This window comes from Haematobia irritans, chromosome 1 (genome assembly GCF_050003625.1).
Source record: "Haematobia irritans isolate KBUSLIRL chromosome 1, ASM5000362v1, whole genome shotgun sequence".
In the NCBI taxonomy this organism is placed as follows: domain Eukaryota; kingdom Metazoa; phylum Arthropoda; class Insecta; order Diptera; family Muscidae; genus Haematobia; species Haematobia irritans.
The window spans coordinates 237,744,200-237,769,496 of record NC_134397.1 but is presented as its reverse complement, the minus strand read 5'-3'; the positions used below and the strand labels follow the sequence as shown (position 1 = coordinate 237,769,496).

Genomic DNA, 25,297 nt, shown 5'->3' with positions numbered 1-25,297 from the left:
GGTCTGCGTTAGCCCACTTTGGACTCTGTCCATAGGAGAAAGTCTTAAACCCCGGCCGAAGGCCGGCTACTCTCCCCCCTTGGGTTAATTATAAGTATTAACATACAAAAATTATTTCAGTAATACTCAGAATAAAAACTCCATAACTTTGCTGAAAGTGGACCTATAAAGACATGTTGTACATCAATCAAAAGGCCAAAATATAGGCTTTCAATCTGTATATAAAAAATGTTATAATCGAAGACTTTTCGAGATATAACGAAAATAACAAAAAATTTGGGTAAAAATTTTCTTTTTTTATTTATATCTCCCAAACTAAGTTAAATATAAAAGGAATATATAAAGTATAAAAGTGCATTGAATAAGCTTTCATATGATACCAAATTTGTCAAGATTGGGCAAAAAACAAAAAAGATATATCACGTTTTTATTGACCCGTTGGAGGGCTATATCTCAAGACCCGGGTACTTCCCCCGGGTATGGGTCACTATGTTAGAATCAGCTCACCGAATGACACAACATATATTAATTTTAAGTAATTCGGTGAGGGGCCCATAAACTGCAGTTGCTCCATATTTGTTTAAATATACCTTGAATAAAATATTAGTATTTTAACTATATAGCATCAGCCAAATAGATCTGGTTATCTTTCAGGAATAAAAATATCTCATAGCCCTACAAAATTTCTATTATGAACATCTCTGAAAAATATCCGACAAAACTGATTTGTTTGCACCTAAAAAAAATCTCATCCTCACCCTATTTCCTTCACAAAATACGATCGTAATACTCTCGTTTCTTTACCTCACACTCTTATTAGCAATGGTTGCTCAATTACTCTCCAACTTTCTTCTCAATACCAGCATAACGAAAGCCACACACAACCGACCAAACAACAGCTACTCAAACAAAGGAAACAATTTTTTTCCACCAGTCAACTTATAGAATGTCAACAAGATTTATTTTGTTAGCTTTCCTAAATTCGTAGTATTAAGACCTTTGAAAAATATCCAACCAACTGATATGTTTGCATCTAAAAAAATTTCGTCCCTACCATATTCCCATATATACATACAAAGCTCAATCGTACTACACACAGAGAACAATTTGGTTGGAAATCGGTTCTGATAATGAAAATTCTACATTTAGAATTATATATTAGGTGTGTCCACCTATTTTCTTTAATGCAATCATCTTTTTATGCTTACTATCATTTGGCAATCATTTCAATAGAATTTCGTTTGTGATACAAGACAAATGGTTGAAGCAACAAAATCTATATATTTTGAAGCATTTGTTTCGAATTCTGTTGGCACAACCAACTTTAAATAAATTTCGTAACTGCCATTTAGCAATCAGAACTGACATACAGTATTCACAACCGAATCATATTTGAAATATTTTTAAATGTCACTTCAATTTTTGTTAATTACTTGGTTCTCAAAGAAGATATTTTTTTTTTGTTTTTCAATTAAACGTAACAAATGACGATTTTTAAAGCGCTACAAAGTGGCATCCACAATGTTGTTCAAAGCATTATTTTGAGGACGTAAGTAAAAGATACGTAACGATATAGGAGTGGATCATTTATGTTGGGTATATTATAGGGCATAAAAATCATACGTACCCCAATCGGATTTAATGACATATCTCCAGGATGCTTTGTGTACTTGGAACCTCACAGAGATGTCATTGTGAATAAATTGGTAGGTTCTGAACTGTTTATATACACATGAGTGCGCCTAAATCTAACTAATTTTATTTGATTTAATTTTAAACAATAATCCAATATGTCAACGTTGTACAACAGACCCAAGTGGATACAAAGGGCCATGGGCCAGATTATTTTTCATAATGCCTAACACACTATCGGGACGCACTCAGCAATAAGAAGAAGTTCATCACTTTTGATTTCAAAATTGGCTTGCTTGTCCAAACGTGTCTGTAGGCACAGACCAAAATAACTTATAGCGACCAAAAATAACTTATATGCAAAAACTAGTAATACGGGTCCATTTTTATGCATTTTAATATTTAAAAAAGTCGACTTTCAACTGAAGGTCATAATGGGATGTGTATTAAATTTTGTTTGCCCAACCGCCAAAACATTTTAAGGACATTAATTGTTATCATACATTGTATTTAGCTATACATCTTTAATACAAATATTTAAACGTATTTAAACCAAATAAAAAAAATAAAATTTAAATGAAATTAATTTGTAATTGGGGATGGGTGACACAACCAAATGAAGGGAACAACGAAAAATTCCATCGTCTGATACAACCAACTCCATATATAGTATTAGTTGGAGTTCCCATAATTCGATTGAGTCGACCGAATTTGTCGGGTGACACAACTGCCAACTGATAGTTGGTGCAACTGCCAAAAGGAGGTTGGCAATAAATTCGGTTATCACAACCAATCTGTATTCTCTGTGTACTATCATTGTTTTAGCTCACTATCATACTGTCAATAGTCAATTTCTCATGCCGGCATAATAAAACCCACCCACAACCAACCGAACAACAGTAACCAGGGATGGAAAATGCAGTACTATAGTACTTTTTTCAATACTTTTTCACCCCGGTCAGTACCGTAGTACCCCCGCGAATGATTTAGTACCTTTTGTGTAGACATTTTTGAGTCGATATCAGATTTATGGTACAATAGCTTTGACAAAATATTTTAATATTTTGAGAAAGTCTTTATCAACCTTATTAATAGTCTTTTACAAATATGGCAAAACGGATAAGTTCATGCGGGAAGAAAATCTCGATTTTATAAAAGCCTAGTCAAAAACAGAATTTTATTGAATTTAAAGAATGTTTTAGCCGAAAAAATAATGCGATTCTATATTATCGATTTTTTATTTCGGTAGAAAATTTTGGCAAAATTTTATTTCTATATAAAATTTTTGCAAAATTTTATTTCCATAGAAAATTTTGTCACAATTTTATTTCAATTGAAAATGTTGTAAAAATTTTATTTCTATAGGAAATTTTTGTAAAATTTATTTGTATAGAAAAATTTTTGCAAAATTTATTTTCTATAGAAAATGTTTGAAAAATTTTATTTCTATAAACATTTTTTGGAAAATTTTATTTCTATAGAATATTTTATCAAAATTTTATTTATATAGAAAATTTTGTCAAAATTTTGCTTCTATAGAATTTTTTTTCAAAATTTTATTTCTATAGAAAATTTTGTCAAAATTTTATTTTCTTTAAAATTCAGTCTAAAGGAGCTCTTGACAATAATCTTCCAGTGAAATTTTTGTTGAAATTTAGTAAAAAGTACCTTTTCGCTCAAAAAATACCTTTTTGTACTTTCTTAAAAATTGTATTTTCCATCCCTGACAGTAACACAAACTAAAACAACAACATCAAAAATTTTCGACTAGTCAATTTGTAGAGCACTAGCCGGATAAATGTTATCTTTCTGGAATAAAAATATCCCATATACCCACATTGAAAAAATGTTTAGAATTAACGCCTTTGAAAAATATCCGACTAACTGATTTGATTTTGTGCCTAAGAATTCTTATCCCCACTATATTGCCCCCCAGTGTATTCATACAAAATACAATCGTATTACTCTCATTGTTTTAACTCACTCTCTTATTGCCAATGACTCTTCTAATGACTTTCAAACTTACTTCCCCATGCCAGCATAACAAAAGCCTTGCACAACCAAAGAACAGCTACTCAAACTAATGGAACTACGTTAATATGTTTTGAGTAGTCAATTTTGATCGACATCACAAGTCGATTAATTTGACTCATTTTTAAAACAAATACTCAAAAGTCTATCAATCATCTTTTGATTATTTTTAACAATAAATCTATATCGACTTTTCGATCGGTTCGTCACCAAATCCTCGTTGAAGTAAAACAACGACAGATGGTATATGACATTCGCAGCCAGTCGTTTCTTTTTCTCTCTCCAATCTGAAATGGGAATCTAAAACATCTGACCATTTCGATTAAATTAATTTCTTTTGCTCTCTTGTTTTCTTTTTATTACCTAGCATCTCTTGAACGCTAAAGTAGGTGTGCAACAATGACAACAAAATCGTTTAATGCTTAAAGCTTTATCTACTAAATCCATTAACTAGAACTTAGTAAAGCCAAGATATGATATTTGGTGTGACATTTCCTCCGTCTGCATAGACTTTTACCAGTCGTTTACAACAGAATTTCAATTTAAATTGCATTGTTCTTTTTTTCATCTTTTTTTTTTTATTTTATTCTTTGTCACTCACCACTCTTGAACTTTAGACGTTATTCTTTGTTCCTATTTTATTTATTGCCAGAGCGGTCTTTTGAGGCTTTTTGTGTTTTTGTCTATAAAAGGACTTTTCAATGGGGTTGAGTTAGAATTGTGTTTTAGTTTTTTTTTTTTTGTTGTTGTTTGGTTCCATCTGCAAACCTTGCCACACAACTGTGGTTCTCTATTTTGCATTTTAGTTTTGCCCACTCTAAAAGCAATTCAGTGTGAAAGTGTCATTTAAAATGCACTTTTGATGTGGAAATTCACACTTTTTTATTTATTTTGTGCGTTCTGTGGATATTTGCTTGTTTTTTCTTTCTATTCAATTTCAAACTAAATTGGAGCCACGAAAATGTTGAAACGGGGGAGGTTTTAGTTGGTTCGTTTTCTATCGAGCTAGTATTTGATTTCCGATTGATGATTTGTAGGATTTGTGTGTTTTTTAATTTTTTTTTTTTTTTTTTAAATACTAGAAATTGCAAATTGACATATGAAATGCCAATAAAATTGAAACTGAAATTCTATTCAAAGTGATGTGAGCTTTATTTTGAATTTACTGATGGTGTCAACTTTTAACAAATAAATGCTATTTTGTTTTAAAATTGATGTTTTGGTATTTATATGAAAATATTTCCAATTTTTTGTAATAAAATATTTTAAGAGAGCCAATCATGCTTTGTGATATACACAATAAAGAAAATTTAAGAAATCGAATTTAAAATTGAAAAATTAAATTTTAAAACTTTATACAAAATTTTTGTTTTTTTTATTTTTCTATTTCTTTATAATATTTCTTTGTTGTTTTTTTTTTAAGGATTTAAGATTTGTGATTTTTATTTATTTGTTTGTTTTTTTTTTTATGGAAAAACATACTACGAATTGTTTATTGCCGTATAAAATTCCAATAAAATAATATAAATTAATAGAAATTCTATTCAAAGTGCTGTGAATTTTATAATTATTATTATTTTTTTTTCATGGTATACACATTAACATATAAACGTTATATTATAATTTTTTCATAAAATATTTTAAATAAAAATAAAATAATTTTTCTAGAGTCAATAACTTTTTATTAGACTATAAAAATGATTGCCTAAATTCAACGAAAGCAAAGTGTATACAGCAAAGCAAAGCAATGTTAAAATTTAAGAAGTTAGGTTCAACAATTTATACAATGCTAATCTTTTTTCTTATATTAAACAGTTGCACAAATTAATTTTTCTGTTTTGTTTTTTGCTTATTTATGACTTTTCAGGTTTTAGAATTTGTTTTTTATTTTACATTAAAAAGTAGCACAAATTAAATGTCAACAAAAGCGAATTGAAATTTTATTCATTCATTCTTTATTGATTTTTTTAAAATTAAATTTGTGGTAGTTTTGTGAAAGTATAAGTTTAAAATTTAAAAAGTTAGGTTCAACAATTTATCCACTGCTTATATTTTTTCTATATTAAGAAGTAGCAAAAAAAATATTTTTCTGTTTTGTTTTTTGCTTATTTATGATTTTTCAAGTTTTAGAATTTGTTTTTTTTTTTTTTTTTTATTTTATATTAAAAAGTAGCACAAATTAAATGTCAACAAGAGCGAATTGAAGTTTTATTCATTAATTCTTTATTGATTTTTTTTTAAATTAAATTTGTGGTAATTTTGTGAAAGTGTTTAATTTTTTCCCCACGTTTTATTTATTTATTTTTTATTTAGGATTGGTTTTTTTATTTTATTTGGAATTTATATAAAGACTTTCAAGCTTACTACTGACCCATATCGTATTTTTCAACACCTAATATAATTAACAATTTCTATCACTCAGTGCATTAATTGGTAACATATGCTCAATTCATGCTGAGTAGTAAGAACTTTTAATTATAATCCAAAAGTAAGAAATTCGGTGATGAAAAATACGACCTAATACCCAACGTAGTATAAGGGTTAATTGATCTTTTCAAACCCAAAAAAAATATTCCCATCAGTATATGGATATAAAGTACAATCGTAAACCTCACCCTCTTATTATCCATGATTTCTCAATTATGTTACTCTCAAACTTACATCTCCATACCAGCATAACAAGAGGCACACACAACCAACCAATCAACAGTTACTCAAAATAGTACAAGAACGTCAATATTTTTCCTACTAGTCAACTTATAGAGCACTAGCAAGATTTTGTTATCTTTCTTGGGATAAAAATATTCTTACTTTGCAAAATTTTTACACAATTTCGTTCTTCGACCATATTCCCATCAGTATATGCATTCAAAGTTCAATTGTAATACTCTTTATTGTTTTAGCTCACTCTCTTATTGTCACTACTCATGAAATGACTCTCAAACTTACTTTCTCATGCCAGCATAACAATAGCCACACACAACCAACTAAACGAGAGTTACTCAATCTAACACTACAATGTCAATAATTAAAAAATCAATTTTCTCCTTAAATGTTGTTTTAACCATTTAAAAGTATATTTTGTTCATCCTCAAGATATACAGCTTGATTATTCTATTTATTTGATTATTTTAATACTAGGAAACGCAAATTCACTTATTGCACATATGAAATGTCAACAAAAGCGAACTGAAATTCCATCTATTCTATTCGTTTATTTTTTTTTTTTTACTTTTTTATAAAATTTTCGGTAGTTTTCTGAAAGTGTTTAATTTTGTTTCACAATATTTTATTTTGCTTCTTTTGTTTGTTTTTTTAATTTTAGGATTTTATTTATATATTTATTTTATTAGTTTTAATATTAGATAACGCGAATTCACTTATGAAAGGCCAATAAAATAGTACTCAAAGTGATGTGGGTTTTATTTTGTTCTTTGGGATTGAACTTAAATAAATAAATTTTATTGTTTTAAATTAAATCTTTTGTTTGTTTTTTAATTTTAGCATTTTATTTATTTATTTATTTTATTAGTTTTAATATTAGGTAACACGAAGTCACTCATGAAAGGCCAATAAAATAGTACTCAAAGTAATGTGGGTTTTATTTTATTCTTTGGGATTGAACTTAAATAAATAAATTTTATTGTTTTAAATTAAATATTTGGTATTTATATGAAATAAAATGTTTTTTGTAATAATAATATTTTAAAAAGCAAACAATCTGTTCTTATATACACAATAAATTAAAAAAATAAACATAAAAACCTCTACGAGTTAAGCGAAATCAAATTTAAAATTGAATAAGTAAAATTTATCCAATGCGAATATTTTTTAATTTGTCTAATTTATTGGTTTATTTTTTTACGGTTTAGGTTTTTTATATATTTATTTGTTTTGTTTTTTTCTTTTTTTTTTTAATTTTTATTTATTTTTTTAATACAACAAATTTACACATTAACACAAAATTTGCTGTGTTTTTGTTAAATAAAAAAATTCATATTTATACGTAAGTTTTTTTTTTGTGGCAAACCACCAACAATCGTTTATGATAAAATAAAAATTATTGCTTAAAAAATGCATACAGGTTAAGCCAAAAGAAATTTAAAATGTAGAATTTTAAAATTTAGAAATTTAAAATTTACAAATTTAAAATTTAGAAAATTAAAATTTAAAAATTTTAAATTTAGAAATTTTTATTTTAAAGTTCACTGAAAAAATTGCACGAACATTTTTCCAATTAAATTAAATTTAATTTAAATTTGAGGATCTTAGATGAGTTTTAAATTCAATTAAAAATTTTATTTAGTCAAAAAAACATTTTTTTTGTGTTCCACAAGTTATCTAATGTGAATAATTTTTAAGATTTCCCTTTTATTGATTGTTATTTTTTTATGTTTTGGAATTTGTTTTTTATATTCAAAGTTGCAAATATGAAATCCCCATAAAAGTTAATTGAAATTCTATTCAAACTGATGTGAGTTTTTATTCTGATGTTAAGCACTTTAACAAATAAATTTATTTTTGTTTTTTATTAAATATTTGGTAGTTTTTTAAAAGCGTTTATAGTTTTCTTCTTTTTTTAGTTTAGGAAATGGTTTTTATTTTATTTAATTTAGTATATTTTTTATGTATTTATTGATTTTAATTTTGTTTAATGCTAGGAAATGCATATTCTCTTATGAGATGCCAAACAAATTGAACTCAAATTCTATCCAAAGTGATGTGAGTTTTTTTTTATTTGTTTTTGTTTTTCTAGTGATTTGCTTTAAAAAATAAATGATATATTTTTGGAGATAAATGTTTGATATTTATTTATTTATAACAAAAATAGTTAGAACTTTAACAAATAAATGCTATTTTTTATTAAACGTTTGGTATTTATATGAAGCATTAGCTTTTTGCTTTTTGGTTTATTTTTATTTACTTCATTGTAACGAAACTTTTAGAACCAAACATTCATATGCTTCCAATAAAATGTATTATTGTTACTAATGGTAAGAAAATGAAGAATGTAAATTCACAACTTAACCCAAGCGAATAATTTTGGGATTTTTATTTATTTTTATAATTTTTCATTTAATTTTTTATTATTACTATTTTTTTATTAAAAAAAAAAAATAATTTCAATTACACCCTCAAAAAAAATCGCTTCTCTAACATATGTTCCAAACATATTTTGCAGGAAACACATATATTATTGGATACTGCAGAAACATTAATATGTTTGTTTTATCTGAGCGTATTATATGTTTGGAAGCATTTTGATTCCAAAAATAGTATATGTTTGGAAGAATTCCCCAAAGAAGATTGTGCTCATTCCCTCACATAATTTTCACTACCACGAAATTTTTGAGTTCTTCGCATCTTTTTCTGTAATACAAATATGCTGTTTTTTCTTTCAAATGTCTATTCTCTTGGTTCCGAATGTATATTCTCTTTATTCTGAATACTCATTCTAATATTCAAATTAAATAGTAATTAGACTTAAGCATATAAAATTTATGGCCTTATCATGAAACAGTTTTCCGAACCAACATACAAGCGGTTTCACAGAAATTGCTCTCATTTCATTCTATCGCTGTGTTATGTTGATATCTTTTTATTCAACCATCCCGGTTTCCATCTCTATTTATTTCTCTATACTAACTCTCTCTCTCTCTGGCGCTCTTTGAATAAAGTATCACAACATATATATGTTTACTCGAAATTTGTAAATTTATATATGTTTACATTCACACATATTATTTTTATGAAACATTCATGCCCCAAACATAATATATTCTAACATATTAACATATGTGTCCCAAACATTTTGTGTTAGTTTAGGAACATTACATGTTTGCACTTAAATATATTGTGTTTAAAAATTGTGCCCGAAACACATTTTGTTTATATCGGAACATATTAAAAACATATTTTTCTAACAGTGTACCTTTTGAATTTGTCTCCTGCTTTATGGTTTACTGTAGCCCATGCTTTATTATCCTTTGCATTCAGTAAACTCATCAGTTGTTCTTTATTTTTACCAAGAAGGATTTGTTTGTATTTTTTCTTTATATTGAGAACATTGCAGTGACTATGGAGGAGGATAGTTATCAAGGTCAGTTTGTTTTACTACCAACCACAAGGGATCATAAACAACCGATAATGACACAGATGTTCAGAATTTATGTCATAGTTATTTTTATTTTTTACCCATAAACAATTCTGTTGAAGTATTTGCAAAATCAACTTGGAGTAGGGTGGATCGAAGAAAACATATAGCACTACATAGGCTTGCAGTGTGTGTGTATGTATGTGTGGGTTCACTGCCGTGAGCTGAGCTAAATTTACACAACTGTTGCTGTTGTTGAGTGGTGGCTTAGCTAATGGGTTACTTTCATGTTTAAATTGTATAGGGATGCAATATTATGAATTTTAATACTCTTCACCACTACTATGGTGAAGAGTATAAGGTTTGTGTGTTTGTATGTAATGCTGAGAAAGAGTAACCTAATAGTCATCGCTTAGTATACCTTGATCAGTGATGCCAATTTGGTGCTTTTAGCACCAAATGTAGTGCTTTTTGATTTCTAAAAAGCACCAAATTGCCTTTTTGGTGCGTTTTCAAAAAAAGCACCACCTTGCTGCTTTCTGGCATTTTCATTTAGTGCTTTTTTCATTTTGAACAGTATTAAGTTTAATTGATACAAAAATTTGGATTAAACTTGCAAGAGCTTAAGAAACTCAACTTTATTGCCAAATATAGAATTTGATTGTTATGAAGGTGGTATTGATTATTATACCCACCACCATAGAATGGTGACGGGGGTATAATAAGTTTGTCATTCCGTTTGTAACACATCGAAATATCGATTTCCGACTATATAAAGTATATATATTCTTGATCAGGGAGAAATTCTAAGACGATATAACGATGTCCGTCTGTCCGTCTGTCTGTCTGTCTGTCTGTCTGTCTGTCTGTCTGTCTGTCTGTCTGTCTGTTGTAATCACGCTACAGTCTTCAATAATGAAGCAATCGTGCTGAAATTTTGCACAAACTCGTCTTTTGTCTGCAGGCAGGTCAAGTTCGAAGATGGGCTATATCGGTCCAGGTTTTGATATAGTCCCCATATAAACCGACCTCCTGATTTGGGGTCTTGGGCTTATAGAAATCGTAGTTTTTATCCAATTTTCCTGAAATTTGAAATCTAGAGGTATTTTATGACCATAAAGAGGTGTGCCAAAAATAGTGAGTATCGGTCCATGTTTTGGTATAGCCCCCATATAGACCGATCTCCCGATTTTACTTCTTGGGCTTATAGAAACCGCAGTTTTTATTCAATTTACCTGAAATTGGAAATCTAGAGGTATTGTAGGACCACAAATACGTGTGCCAAAAATTGTGAGTATCGGTCCATATTTTGGTATAGCCCCCATATAGACCGATCTCCCGACTTTACTTCTTGGGCTTATAGAAACCGCAGTTTTTATTAAATTTACCTGAAATTGGAAATCTAGAGGTATTGTAGGACCACAAATACGTGCGCCAGAAATTGTGAGTATCGGTCCATGTTTTGGTATGGTCCCCATATAAAACGACCTCCCGATTTGGGGTCTTGGGCTTATAGAAACCGTAGCTTTTATCAAATTTGTCTGAAATTGGAAATCTAGTGAGATTTTAGGACCATAAAGAAGTGTGCCGAAAATGGTGAGTATCGGTCCATATTTTGGTATAGCCCCCATATAGAACGATTTCCCGATTTAACTCCTTGGGTTTCTAGAAACCGTAGTTTTTATCCGATTTGCCTGAAATTTTAAATATTCTGGTATTTTAGGCTCACAAAAACGTGTATCGGATTAAGTTTTTATCGGTCCATTTGGTAATGCCTCCATATAGACCAACTTCACTTCTTAAGGGTGTAGAAGGCGCACTGATCATGAAAACTGTTTGAAACTCAATGTAAAATTTCCAGATTTTACTTCTATAGATTTAAGATTTCAAATCAAGACGTTATTTTATAATATTCTTGCACACTTACAAGAGATGTTAATGATTCCTCTAAAACTCAAACAAAAATGGTTCTTATAAATCCAGAATCTGATATAGTCCTCATAGGTGAAATCTTTAAATTTATCTTCGGGAAGTGTCCTCAAGTCCTCAAGCCCTCCTGAAATTTCAAAGGAAACCCTAATATTTGGTTCATGGTGGTGGGTATTTAAGATTCGGCCCGGCCGAACTTACTGCTGTATATACTTGTTTTTTAATTAATATTGTTATTTAGCAAAAGCACGCACAACTGAAATAAGCAATAGACTCCTTCCATATATTAATATTTTGAAAGTTGAAAGACATCACTGATCAAAATGAATTGGATGAATGCATTAAAACTGATCACGGAGTATGAAGTTGAATAGCGGTTCATAACTTCATAAAATTACAAATTCAATACACAAAAGTTCTATAATACATCTTCGGAAGTAGAGCATTTAATTTTCGATTTTGTGGTGGGAAGTGGTATGTTAGAATTTATAATATATTTTTGGTGCTTTTTGCCCTTAGGGAGTTGGCAACACTGCCTTGATTGTAAGAATCAATTCCAAAGATGATTTAGCTATGACCGTCTGTATGTTCATTTATTTTTATGCTCAAAGTTCAGATCGCAAATTAAGTGCTATCGTCGTCAATTTTGTCACAAGTATTTTTCTTTGTTCAAAGATAATCTCGATTGATTTTTAACAAAAAAAAAAAAATAATGCCGGTTAAGATATAGATATAGCTGCCATATATGAATATTTAACCCTGCAAGGTTATTCTTATTTTTTGTACACTAAAGTCATCTTTCGTCCTTTTTGACGGCCTACTTCAAGATGCTTTAAATTGCATCATGATCAAAAACAAATAAACCAAACCTCAGTTTAATTTTTTTCAGTTCATTTTTAATTACTATTAAACAAAAATTCATGAAATCTTTGTATAAGAATAACATAAATTTGTCTATTGCAATCGACCAAAATACAATTTAGATCCAAAATTAAATTAACCCTTTCACTACTGATATCCACCTGGAAGGACATGACTTTGAGCGTTGATTATTCGTTATCCTTGTACGTTTTATTTAAAATTTTTGTTGGAGTAAGTTAAGGGGGTCCTTCTAATATTAACTTGCCAGTTTTATATAGTCCAATATGTGTTTCGTCAATTTTATGCAAGTTTTTTTCTATGAAAAACGTGAAATCCCCATTTTTTGTAATTTCTGATATTGCCCTTGAGTAGTTATGGTGTCCTATTTATAGTATACAATTGTTGATTTTTTCTGTATGATAGGAAGTGTTATTTAACAAAAAGGACATAAAAAATTGAAAATTGGGTATACGGTATAGACAGGGTAAGTCGATTAAGTCATATCCTCTATAATGGACATCGGTAGTCAAAGGTTGCAAAGTTCATACAGCCATTTAAATAGTATTAGACAAAAATATGTAACATGAAATGGCAAAATTCGAATTTATTGTAAAACAGAGTTTATATAGGGTACTTCAAATTCCATATGTATTGTAAAACTATTTCGACGAGTTTGAGATTTCATAGAATTCGACCCAATTTAAGGAAGTAAGCATCAAGCACTCAAAAATCTCAGTTTCATGGTCGCAAAACAAAAAAACATTTTATATAATATTTGTAGTGTAAAAATAAAACAATACCGTTAACATACTCCAACAAAGCTTATAAGAGTAATGTGCACGACTTTGAGAAGGTCTACTGCACATTACCCCATAGACAATAGATTTTACATAGATGATCCACTATTCTCTTTAAAAAAATGTGTCAGTTCCAAAAATTAATTTTCTGACATTTCGTTTTGATTTTTTCGTTAAGAGTCAGTTCCAAACATTCATTTTCTGGCATTTGCTTTTGTGTTGTTCGTAAACAGAAATGCTGCTCAAAATTAAATTTTGTATTTTCTCGGTTTTGGTCACAATTCTTTGCTCAAATATGAACTTTTAATATATTAATTTATTTATAAATCCACTGGTGCATCATAAACGTTCTAATTTTGTGTAAAATTGACAAACTACAAAAAGGGAAACGAAAGAGAATGTAAGCGTGCTCTTATTTTTTTCGTTTATTCTTAATCTTCCGAATTGTCAAACACAGTTTGACACCCATGGCTCATCTATATAATATCTATTGTGTATGCATTACCCTTGTAAGCACGGTGGACAGATTTTTTGGGAGAGATACCCAAAATTTCGAAATCCATGTTTTTACACCTATCATATGAAATAATACTACATTCTAATACATGTATATAAATAAGATATATCTAGTGGTAGCAAAACAATTTTTTTATGTTTTCGAAATGAATAGAAAAATGAATAACATTATTTTTGAATAGGAATAATGAAATGAATATAGTTAATTTAATAGAATAAAATGAAAATGTGAATATTTTTCTTATTTAGCGCCTAATTTCATACTATAAACCTACTAAAAATAAGAAAGAAAACATTATTTTTAAACTTAGTAGAAAGATACATATTAAATAAAATTAATTACAAGTCAATTGACTCCGTTGACTACCAATGTCCACTCAGGTGGACATCTTACTACACACACACTAACGTAAGTACACACCCAAAAATTGTCGTTTTGTACTATTTAACACTAGAATAAACAAGTTTTGAAGAAAAATAAATTTTTCAATGGCTACTTTTACTTCGGTAGTGAAAGGGTTAAGCATTGTCATCTGATGACGTTCTACGGTTAAATAGTGATTTATCAACGAACTTCTTCAAATTTCATTGTCTTATGAGTCTCCTAACATTTTCAAAGCTTCAGACAAAATGGTTCAGATTTAGACATAACTCCCATATAATGTATGTATCAGCCAGTTTTTACAAATATGGGTTTATTACTTTTATTTGTAAAACGATATTATTTCAATTTGACACCAAGTCTCAAAATTTTACCAGATTTTTATAAAATTTGGCAAAAGATTAGAAAAATATTATTAAACAATAATTTAAATTATTTAACACAATGGGAGAGCACAGCTGAAGCATAAAGAAGATCCCAGCCGGTTAGTGATACCTTTTTAAACATTTTTTTTCTAAAAATTCCTTGCTATAATCCCTAAATGTACTTTCCGATAATCCATAGATGGCATATGGTCACAAGTAAACATTAACATTATTTTTGTTTACTTAGAACAATGTTTGACTACTCCTTCGCATGTGTGTTTTAATGTCCACTTCATGGCCATTAACCCAAAAGAAATTACACAAGCCATTTATTTGCTAATGGTTGATTTGTTGTTTTTTTTTCTCTCTGTTGTAGTGGTTTATTTGCAGAATTTCTTTCTCTTTTTGTTTGATTGCATGTGTGTGGGAAGAGGGTAGATAAATAGTTTTGTTGTGCAATGCCACCATAAATTGTCGCCATCAAGTATTTTGGAGGGACAATGTTGAGTTTACCGAATGCCATAGCACTTCATAGCTATATATCTTGGAGTTTGGGATCCACTTCACACTCACTCTCTCGCTCTCTCCGCCGTCATTTGTTCAGCCCAGATGAACCATTAAGATAATCCCTACAGTTTGTGTCCGGTTTTATATTTATTAAAAATAAATTACTTGTAAAACATTGACATAGAGAAGGAGTGAGAGAGGGAGAGAAGGAGAGAGAAAGAGTGGTATTGCAATGAATTGGAGTGAAAATGAATATTTCGTATGAAGAGATTCCGATATTGACAAATAAGGGCCTTGTAAACTGATGCAGAGATAGAATTGAGTCGACAGACTTATTTATTTATTACATTTACAACAAAATTATAAATATAATTGTAAACTTACACTACCAGGGTCTTAAACTAAAACTTATTGCATATGGATCCTATAAGATTAAAATTTTATTTGTACAATATATTTCTGCGTAGAGAATCTTCGAAATATTTATGAATTACAATAAATAAATTAAAAATTGATAAATTGGTTATAGAATCCATAAATTGGCTGCATTTTTTCATAATTGTCACAAAGTTTTACTGGATGTTGTAGGTTTACCGATAAATGAGACCATTTTATAAACAAAGAAGTTGTAAATATAATTGTAAGCTTACACTACTGGGGTCTTAAGCTTAGACTTATTACATATGGATCCTATTAGACTAAAATTTTATTTGTACAATATATTTCTGCGTAGAGAATCTTCGAAATATTTATGAATTACACTAAATAAAAATAAAAATTGATAAATTTGTTATCGAATCTATAAATTGGCTGCATTTTTCATAATTGTTACAAAGTTTTACTGGATGTTAAAGGTTTACTGACAAAAAACAAGCAAATGAGACAATTTTATAAACAAAGAAGTTGTAAGTTTTTTTTTTTTTTGGTACTGCAATATTCTGATTTTTTCATCATTCCAAGGTCCTTGTAAACTGAAGCTTAAGGAATTTCTAGTTTCAAATAATACAAGATAATATCGATCAATTGAAAATCGACTCAGTGACGAGATATATTTACTAATCGTTATTTAGGGAACATTTGTGAAGTTAAAAGTATAAAGTCGCCTTTTTTAATAAGAGTAAATTTAAAAATCGAAAAGTAGATTTTTAATTACAATCTCTAGCGGCATCTCTAACAATCTCTTTTTTCTTACAATTTGACATGAAAATTACGCTTAAATCGGTTCAGTTACTAGTTAATTAAAAACTCCCGGGACAAAGGTTAACGTTCACCTCTATGACAAATATTAAAAAATGAGGTATTATATTTCTTTTCTCCTTTTTTTTAGATAGATGGAATTTCTTTGTCTATTAGAAACACAAAAATTACTGAGAGATCAACCTAAAGGAAAAAATCAATAAAAATATCGTACTCTCTTTCCACCTCAGAAACTCTATTTTTAATTCAAATTAAAGAGATATACTACAAACATGGTCTCAGAAACTCCTCCTTCTTTCTCTCTCTCTATTTCCTCTACTCTATTTCCACCTCAGAAACGCTATTTTCAATTCAAATTAAAGAGAGGTACTAGAATATGGCCTCAGTAACTTCTCTTTCTCTCTATCTGTTTCTATTTTTTTTTTGCAAATATTTAACGGTGTATTAAAAACACCAACGCCCATGGGGTGGTGCATTTCTAACCACCACCATATATGAGAAAACACTTAACCCTCTAATGCCCCAATGTTATTCAATGTTAACGACACAAAAGCAAGAAAACTAATCAAGAAAAATTTATACGGTAAAATTCAGTATTTGCTGCAAAGACTCCTGAATAGGTTCAACTAAGTTTTCTTTTTATTTTATTAATTTTTGTTGTCTTAAGGTGTGTTTTACTAAAAGTTTCCTTATTTAATGAAGCCCGCCTAAAGGCTGGATTGGGCATTAGAAGGTTAAATGGAATAACTCGGCAGTTATAAATTAAGCGATTTAATTCTTCGTCAATAGCTTTTTTACAGGATGTAGATCCTAATAAAATTGATAAAAATTAATAAGAACAAGTATATACAGCACTAAGTTCGGCCGGGCCGAATCTTAAATACCCACCACCATGAACCAATATTAGGGTTTCCCTTGAAATTTCAGGAGGGCTTGAGGACTTGAGGACACTCCCCGAAGATAAATTTAAAAATTTCACCTATGAGGACTATATCAGATTCTGGATTTATAAGAACCATTTTTGTTTGAGTTTTAGAGGAATCATTAACATCTCTTGTAAGTGTGCCAGAAAATTATAAAATAACGTCTTGACTTGAAATCTTAAATCTGTAGAAGTAAAATCTTGAAATTTTACATTGAGTTTCAAGCAATTTTCATGATCAGTGCGCCTTCTACACCCTCAAGAAGTGAAGTCGGTCTATATGGAGGCATTACCAAATGGACCGATAAAAACTTAATCCGATACACGTTTTTGTGAGCCTAAAATACCAGAATATTTGCAATTTCAGGCAAAGCAGATAAAAACTTCGGTTTCTAGAAACCCAAGGAGTTAAATCGGGAGATCGTTCTTATGGGGGCTATATTAAAATATGCACCGATACTCACCGTTTTCGGCACACCTCTTTATGACCCGAAAATACCTCTAGATTTCCAATTTCAGGCAAATAGGATAAAAGCTTCGGATTCTAGAAGCCCAAGAAGTAAAATCGGGAAATCGGTCTATATGGGGTCTATACCAAAATATGGACCGATACTCACCATTTTCGGCACACCTCTTTATGGTCCTAAAATACCTCTAGATTTCCAATTTCAGACAAATTGGATAAAAACTACGGTTTCTATAAGCCCATGACCCCAAATCGGGAGGTCGTTTTATATGGGGACTATACCAAAACATAGACCGATACTCACAATTTTTGGCACACGTATTTGTGGTCCTACAATATCTCTAGATTTCCAATATCATGTAAATTGAATGAAAACTGCGGTTTCTATAAGCCCAAGAAGTAAAATCGGGAGATTGGTATATATATTGGGGCTATACCAAAATATGGACCGATACTCACAACTTTTGGCACACGTATTTGTGGTCCTACAATACCTCTAGATTTCCAATTTCAGGTAAATTGAATAAAAACTGCGGTTTCTATAAGCCCAAGAAGTAAAATCGGGAGATCGGTCTATATGGGGGCTATACCAAAACATGGACCGATACTCACCATTTTTGGCACACCTCTTTATGGTCATAAAATACCTCTAGGTTTAAAATTTTAAGCAAATTGGATAAAAACTACGATTTCTATAAGCCCAAGACCCCAAATCGGGAGGTCGGTTTATATGGGGACTAAAGGGTGATTTGTTAAGAGCTTGATAACTTTTAAAAAAAAAAAACGCATAAAATTTGCAAAATCTCATCGGTTCTTTATTTGAAACGTTAGATTGGTCCATGACATTTACTTTTTGAAGATAATTTCATTTAAATGTTGACCGCGGCTGCGTCTTAGGTGGTCCATTCGGAAAGTCCAATTTTGGGCAACTTTTTCGAGCATTTCGGCCGGAATAGCCCGAATTTCTTCGGAAATGTTGTCTTCCAAAGTTGGAATAGTTGCTGGCTTTTTTCTGTAGACTTTAGACCTGACGTAGCCCCACAAAAAATAGTCTAAAGGCGTCAAATCGCATGATCTTGGTGGCCAACTTACCGGTCCATTTCTTGAGATGAATTGTTCTCCGAAGTTTTCCCTCAAAATGGCCATAGAATCGCGAGCTGTGTGGCATGTAGCGCCATCTTGTTGAAACCACATGTCAACCAAGTTCAGTTCTTCCATTTTTGGCAACAAAAAGTTTGTTAGCATCGAACGATAGCGATCGCCATTCACCGTAACGTTGCGTCCAACAGCATCTTTGAAAAAATACGGTCCAATGATTCCACCAGCGTACAAACCACACCAAACAGTGCATTTTTCGGGATGCATGGGCAGTTCTTGAACGGCTTCTGGTTGCTCTTCACTCCAAATGCGGCAATTTTGCTTATTTACGTAGCCATTCAACCAGAAATGAGCCTCATCGCTGAACAAAATTTGTCGATAAAAAAGCGGATTTTCTGCCAACTTTTCTAGGGCCCATTCACTGAAAATTCGACGTTGTGGCAGATCGTAAGTCTATTCATGATGAAATGTCAAAGCATACTGAGCATCTTTCTCTTTGACACCATGTCTGAAATCCCACGTGATCTGTCAAATACTAATGCATGAAAATCCTAACCTCAAAAGAATCACCCTTTATATCAAAAACTGGACCGATATAGTCCATCTTCGAACTTGACCTGCCTGCAGACAAAAGACGAGTTTGTGCAAAACTCCAGCACAATTGCTTCAGTATTGAAGACTGTAGCGTGATTACAACAGACAGACGGACATCGTTATATCGTCTTAGAATTTCTCCCTGATCAAGAATATATACTTTATATAGTCGGAAATCGATATTTCGATGTGTTACAAACGGAATGACAAACTTATTATACACCCGTCACCATTCTATGGTGGTAGGTATAAAAAACTTTTTGCAGACTCAATTAAGAAATTAATTGATCCAATGAAATTTTTGATTGCGTTGTTTTTTTTCAATCACAAAAACTAAAAGTTCAATTTAAAATTTAACTCTTGGACACTTTCGATTATTTTTTTATCTGATCCAGTTAAAACTTTAAGTCGTGTTGATCGGTAAAATCCGTAATTTTTTAATTGAGGCAATCAATTATTTAGTTGGACTTCATCTCCATTCACCATAACGTTTTTGATTTATATAAATTATATATAATTTAGCATTTTCTGAAGTGTTTTTCGATTATATTTATAGTTTTTCCATAGATTTGAGTAAACTTTTAAGTATTAAAATTTTTTTTTTATTTAGAAATATTTTTCAATTAATTTTCATTGGGATAATTAATATTTCAATTAGAAACATAAAAATTTGCAATAATTTTTTAATTGACTTTATTTTTGATCACAATAGTTTAGTCACACACTTTCAGTCAACTTTTTAATGAGAAATATTTTGATTACATTTTTTCTGTGTAAAAGCAATTATTTTTTTTTTGTTTCACAATAGGCCCAAATAGGGGCTTCTTTTAATATTCTATTATGTGGCTATACTCTCATGGCTATATGTAGAGAAAGTCAACACATTACCTACCTACATGTGAATGTGAATATTTTCTTTCAATAAATACATACATATGTTTGCTGTTTGTTGCCATTATTTCATGTCATACACTGGAACATATGCCCACATATAAGCTGGACCTTACCAATATTACTCTCACTGTCACTCTCCCTCTCTCATTCTCTCAATGTATCATTGTACTTACTGGTCGTTGAATACGAATATGAAGTGTTTGTTGGCTTTTGTAATACACCATGCTTGTAGAACACTCACACACGTACAATTAACTATACACGACCAAGCAACAAAAACATTAAATTCCTCTTTATGACATGATATGTCTGCACTTGACAGAAGCTTAAGAATCTCTTTGCCTTACACTTGAATATATATATGGAAATTAAAAGGCATACAAAGCTAACTAAAAGTGGAGAATAATGGTTAAGCTTTAATGACTTTAGCTTTGAAGCATTTTTTGTTGTTTTGAAAATGCAAAACTATTCTCCCATGTTGATTTATTCATAACAATAGTAGGTAATAATAATTATGCCAGTTTTATTATCATTAAGAGTAAACATTTAATTAAATCATATTGTATTGCAGAGCAAAATTTGATATTGTTGAAAATTTCAGTAATATTATTTTGAGTCTATTGGTATTTTATTTTTCAAATAAAATGATAATAGTCTCACTCAGGTTTCATTTAAGAGGATTGCAAATTGTGGTTATTTTTATTTTGGTCTTTTCGAGAGAAGATTTAAATTTATTTTGGGCAGTAAATGAAAGATGGGCAGATGGGGGGAATTGATTCAAAATAAATAGTATATGTATATAATATTTTCTTCTTTGAACTAAATTGAGTATGCAAATATATATGAATATATTTGTCTTAAATAAATACATGTTTCAATTGATGTATAGATATCTTGTAAATATATTCATATTTACCATATTGATGGGGAAAATGTAAATTGAAATTGATTCAAAGTGAAAGATGTTTGTAAAACTTGTGTATACATCGAATAAATATATTTTGTTTTCTTTGAAGTTACAGAAAATTGAAATAAACAATTAATATTTAATTTTAATATTTATCTAAGAAAATGTATCGAAGATATGATACAATTTTTTTATTGGTCATCTAGTTGTTATTTTGATAAGTCAGTTTATCATTCAGGTAAATTCAGCAATGCTTCAAAAATAAATTTCGAATTCCTGCTGCATTAGTTAAGTAACAAAACAAGATTAAGGGATTGCAGTAAAGTGTAAAATCTATCGCTGTAGTAACTCATACTGGATGATTCTGTCCCTATGCCATCCAAACCCTCAGCCCAATCATATTCGTTGAGTTTCATCACCTTATCCACGATTTGCTTTCAACTTAAAATTGAGAAAAAATTTCACAGAAAAAAACTCTTAAAATGCAAACATATTCTTTGAAGTAAATTATTTAAATTTACCTTCTAAAATATTAAAATGTAAATAAAATATTGTGTCGATTCTGCCAATATCAAGAAAAAAAACAAGAGAAAATTGTTAAATTGAAACAATATAAAATATTTCACAAAACAAAAAGGACATCACACATTATATATGTATGTATTACAATGCTATTGAATATATATTCATGAAAATTGTACAATATGAAACAATTGAAGTGGAATCTATAAACAAATTGATTTTTTTTCGCGGAAATTTATTCATTCAAACGATCATTCGTTGCTTCGTTGTTCATTCATTCATACTATGGTTCGCAAAAACCATATTTATTTATTCATTTAGCTGAATGTTTTATCCTCATTCTCCACATTCCAAATAGAGATAAAAGAGAAAATAAAATGATATTAAAGCAAAGGAAAAATGGAATCATCGTACAGCTACCACCAAATATAATAAATAACCAATATGACAGACTACAACTATTCAAAAATTCATGTGATATGAAAAATAATTATTCGATGGAGGAAAGAGAATATTAACAAAATTCCAAGAAAATAAAAGAAACTTGAACATTGTTCTCCATCTTTCGATGAATGAAGAATATCCTTGAAATTTCATCGGAAGCAAAAATTCCATGGAAGAAATCCCTTCCAAATTCTTTTTATGATACCATATATTTTCGCAATAAATCTTACATATTTTTTTGTGCTCTTCATCATTTTGATGGATGTCAGCAGACTTCATATGATGAAGGAATGCGATGGTCAATGGGAATAATGGAGATTCTGTTCCTATAGGAGGAAACCATAGACACTTTTTAAGACTGTAGTGGTGGTCTAGTTGAAAATTCAAATAAGAGAGTAAAAAAGTGAATTTCTATAGAAATCAAATTTTGACAAAATTTTCTATAGAAATAAAATTTTGATAAAATTCTCTATAGACATAAAATTTTGACAAAATTCTCTAAAGAAAAGAAATTTTGACAATATTTTCTACAGAAATTAAATTTTGACAGAATTTTCTATAGAAATAAAATATTGACAAATTTTATTACAATAGAAAATTTTGCCAAAAATTTTATTTCTATAGAAAATTTAGTCAAAATTTTATTTCTATAGAAAATTTAGTCAAAATTTTATTTCTATATAAAACTTTGTCAAAATTTTATTTCTATATAAAACTTTGTCAAAATTTTATTTATATAGAAAATTTTTTTCAAAACTATAGACCATTTTGTAAAAATTTTATTTTTGCAAATTTTTTTTTATTTCTATATAAAATTTTGTCAAAATTTTATTTCTATGGAAAATTTGCCAAAATTCTATTTCTATCGAAAATCTTATAAAAAATTTAATTTTTATAAAAAAATTTTATTTCTATAGAAAATTTGATCACAATTTTATTTCTATAGAAACTTTTGTTAAAATTTTATTTCTATAGAAAATTTTGTCAACATTTTATTTTTATAGAAAATTTTGTCAAAATTTTATTTCTATAGAAAATTTTGTCAAAATTTTATTTCTATAGAAAATTTTGTCAAAATTTTATTTCTATAAAAAATTTTGTCAAAATATTATTTCTATAGAAAAATTTCTCAAAATTTTATTTGTATAGAAAATTTTCTAAAATTTTATTTCTATAGAATATTTTGTACCAATTTTTTTTCTATAGAAAATTTTCTCATGTTATTTATTTCACAAACTTTAATTTCTATTGAAAATTTTGACAAAATTTTATTTGTGTATAACATTTTCTGAAAATTTTATTTCTTTAGAAAATTTTGTAAAAATATTATTTCTTTAGAAAATTTTGTAAAAATTTTATTTCTTTAGAAAATTTTGTAAAAATTTTATTTTTATCGCAAATTTTGCCAAAAATTGTATTTCTATTGTCCAAACTTATGAGTTTAGACTTATAAGCCATTACTCATATGTGGAAATGTTGTAGTTTTACGATACCATTTGAATAATTGAAATAACATTAAGATACTATTGTGAATTACGAATTTAGTACTAAGATATTTCGTGGCAAGTCATTGAATTACAATTTGGCCACTTGCTTTTTATACTTCAACGGTGAGCATAGAACAGACTCAATAAACCTGTAAAAATAGAACCCTAATATTCCTTTATTGTCTTTTGGTTCACTTGCCCATAATAACTCTTCCCTGAGATATTATGTTTGGCAAAACATTCCATGGTTGATCTCCTCTCCCTTTTGTTATCGTCCCTGCTGGTGGGAAGTAAATTCCAGAGGCCTATTCCCTATACAGTCCACTATCACTCCAGAGGTTGGTAAGAGTGAATTCAATCTCTCCAGACTTCATCTCTCGATACACATAAGTTTAAACACTATAGAAAATTTTGTCAAAATTTTATTTCTATATAAAATTTTAACAAAATTTCTTTCGAAAATTTGGCCAAAAGTTTTATTTCTATAGAAAATTATGTCAAAATTTTATTTCTATATAAAATTTCGTTAAAATTTTATTTCTATAGAAAATTTTAACAAAATTTTATTTTGAAAAACTTTTGTCAAAATTATATTTCTATAAAAAATTTTGCCAAATTTTATTTCTATAGAAAATTTTGTCAACATTTTATTTTTATAGAAAATTTTGTCAAAATTTTATTTTTATAGAAAATTTTCTCAAAATTTTATTTCTATAGAAAATTTTCTCAAAATTTTATTTCTATAGAACATTTTGTCCCAATTTTATTTCTATGGAAAATTTTGTCATTTTATTTATTTCTCAAACTTTAATTTCTATAGAATTCTCTATAGAAATAAAATTTTGCAAAAAATTCTCTAAAGAAATTATATTTTGACAATATTTTCTACAGAAATAAAATTTTGACAGAATTTTATATTGAAATAAAATATTGACAAATTTTATTACAATAGAAAATTTTGTCAACATTTTATTTCTCTATAAAATTGTGTAAAAATTTTATTTCTATGGAATATTTTGCCAATATTTTATTTCTATGGAATATTTTGCCAATATTTTATTTATGTAGAATATTTTGTCAAAATTATATATCTGTATAAAATTTTGCCAAAATTTTATTTCTATAGAAAATTTAGTAAAAATTTTATTTCTATCGAAAATTATGTCAATATTTTATTTCTATGGAATATGTTGCCAAAATTTTATTTCTATAGAATATTTTGTCAAAATTTTATTTCTATTGAAAATTTTGTCATTTTATTTATTTCTCAAACTTTAATTTCTATAGAAAATTTTGACAAAATTTTATTTGTGTACAACATTTTCTGAAAATTTTATTTCTTTAGAAAATTTTGTAAAAATTTTATTTCTATAGAAAATTTTGCCAAAAATTTTATTTCAATCGAAAATTATGTCAATATTTTATTTCTATGGAATATTTGGCCACAATTTTATTTCTATAGAATATTTTGTCAAAATTTTATTTCTATAGCAAATTTTGACAAAATTTTATCAAAATTTTATTTCTATATAAAAATTTGTCAAGATTTTATTTCTATATAAAATTTTGTTAAAATTTTATTTCTATAGAAAATTTTGTCAAAATTTTATTTCTATAGAAAATTTTGTCAAAATTTTATTTCTATAGAAAAT

The 25,297-nt window shown here is 28.6% G+C and overlaps 1 long non-coding RNA gene across 1 annotated transcript; it reads left to right on the top strand.

Annotated features, from left to right (window-relative positions):
- The first annotated feature begins 1,465 nt into the window (after positions 1–1,465).
- On the top strand, positions 1,466–1,880 carry LOC142219580 (uncharacterized). The gene is made up of 3 exons (XR_012717642.1): positions 1,466–1,549; positions 1,608–1,706; positions 1,811–1,880. It is a non-coding gene; the product is annotated as an uncharacterized LOC142219580 (long non-coding RNA).
- The last annotated feature ends 23,417 nt before the right edge of the window (positions 1,881–25,297 follow it).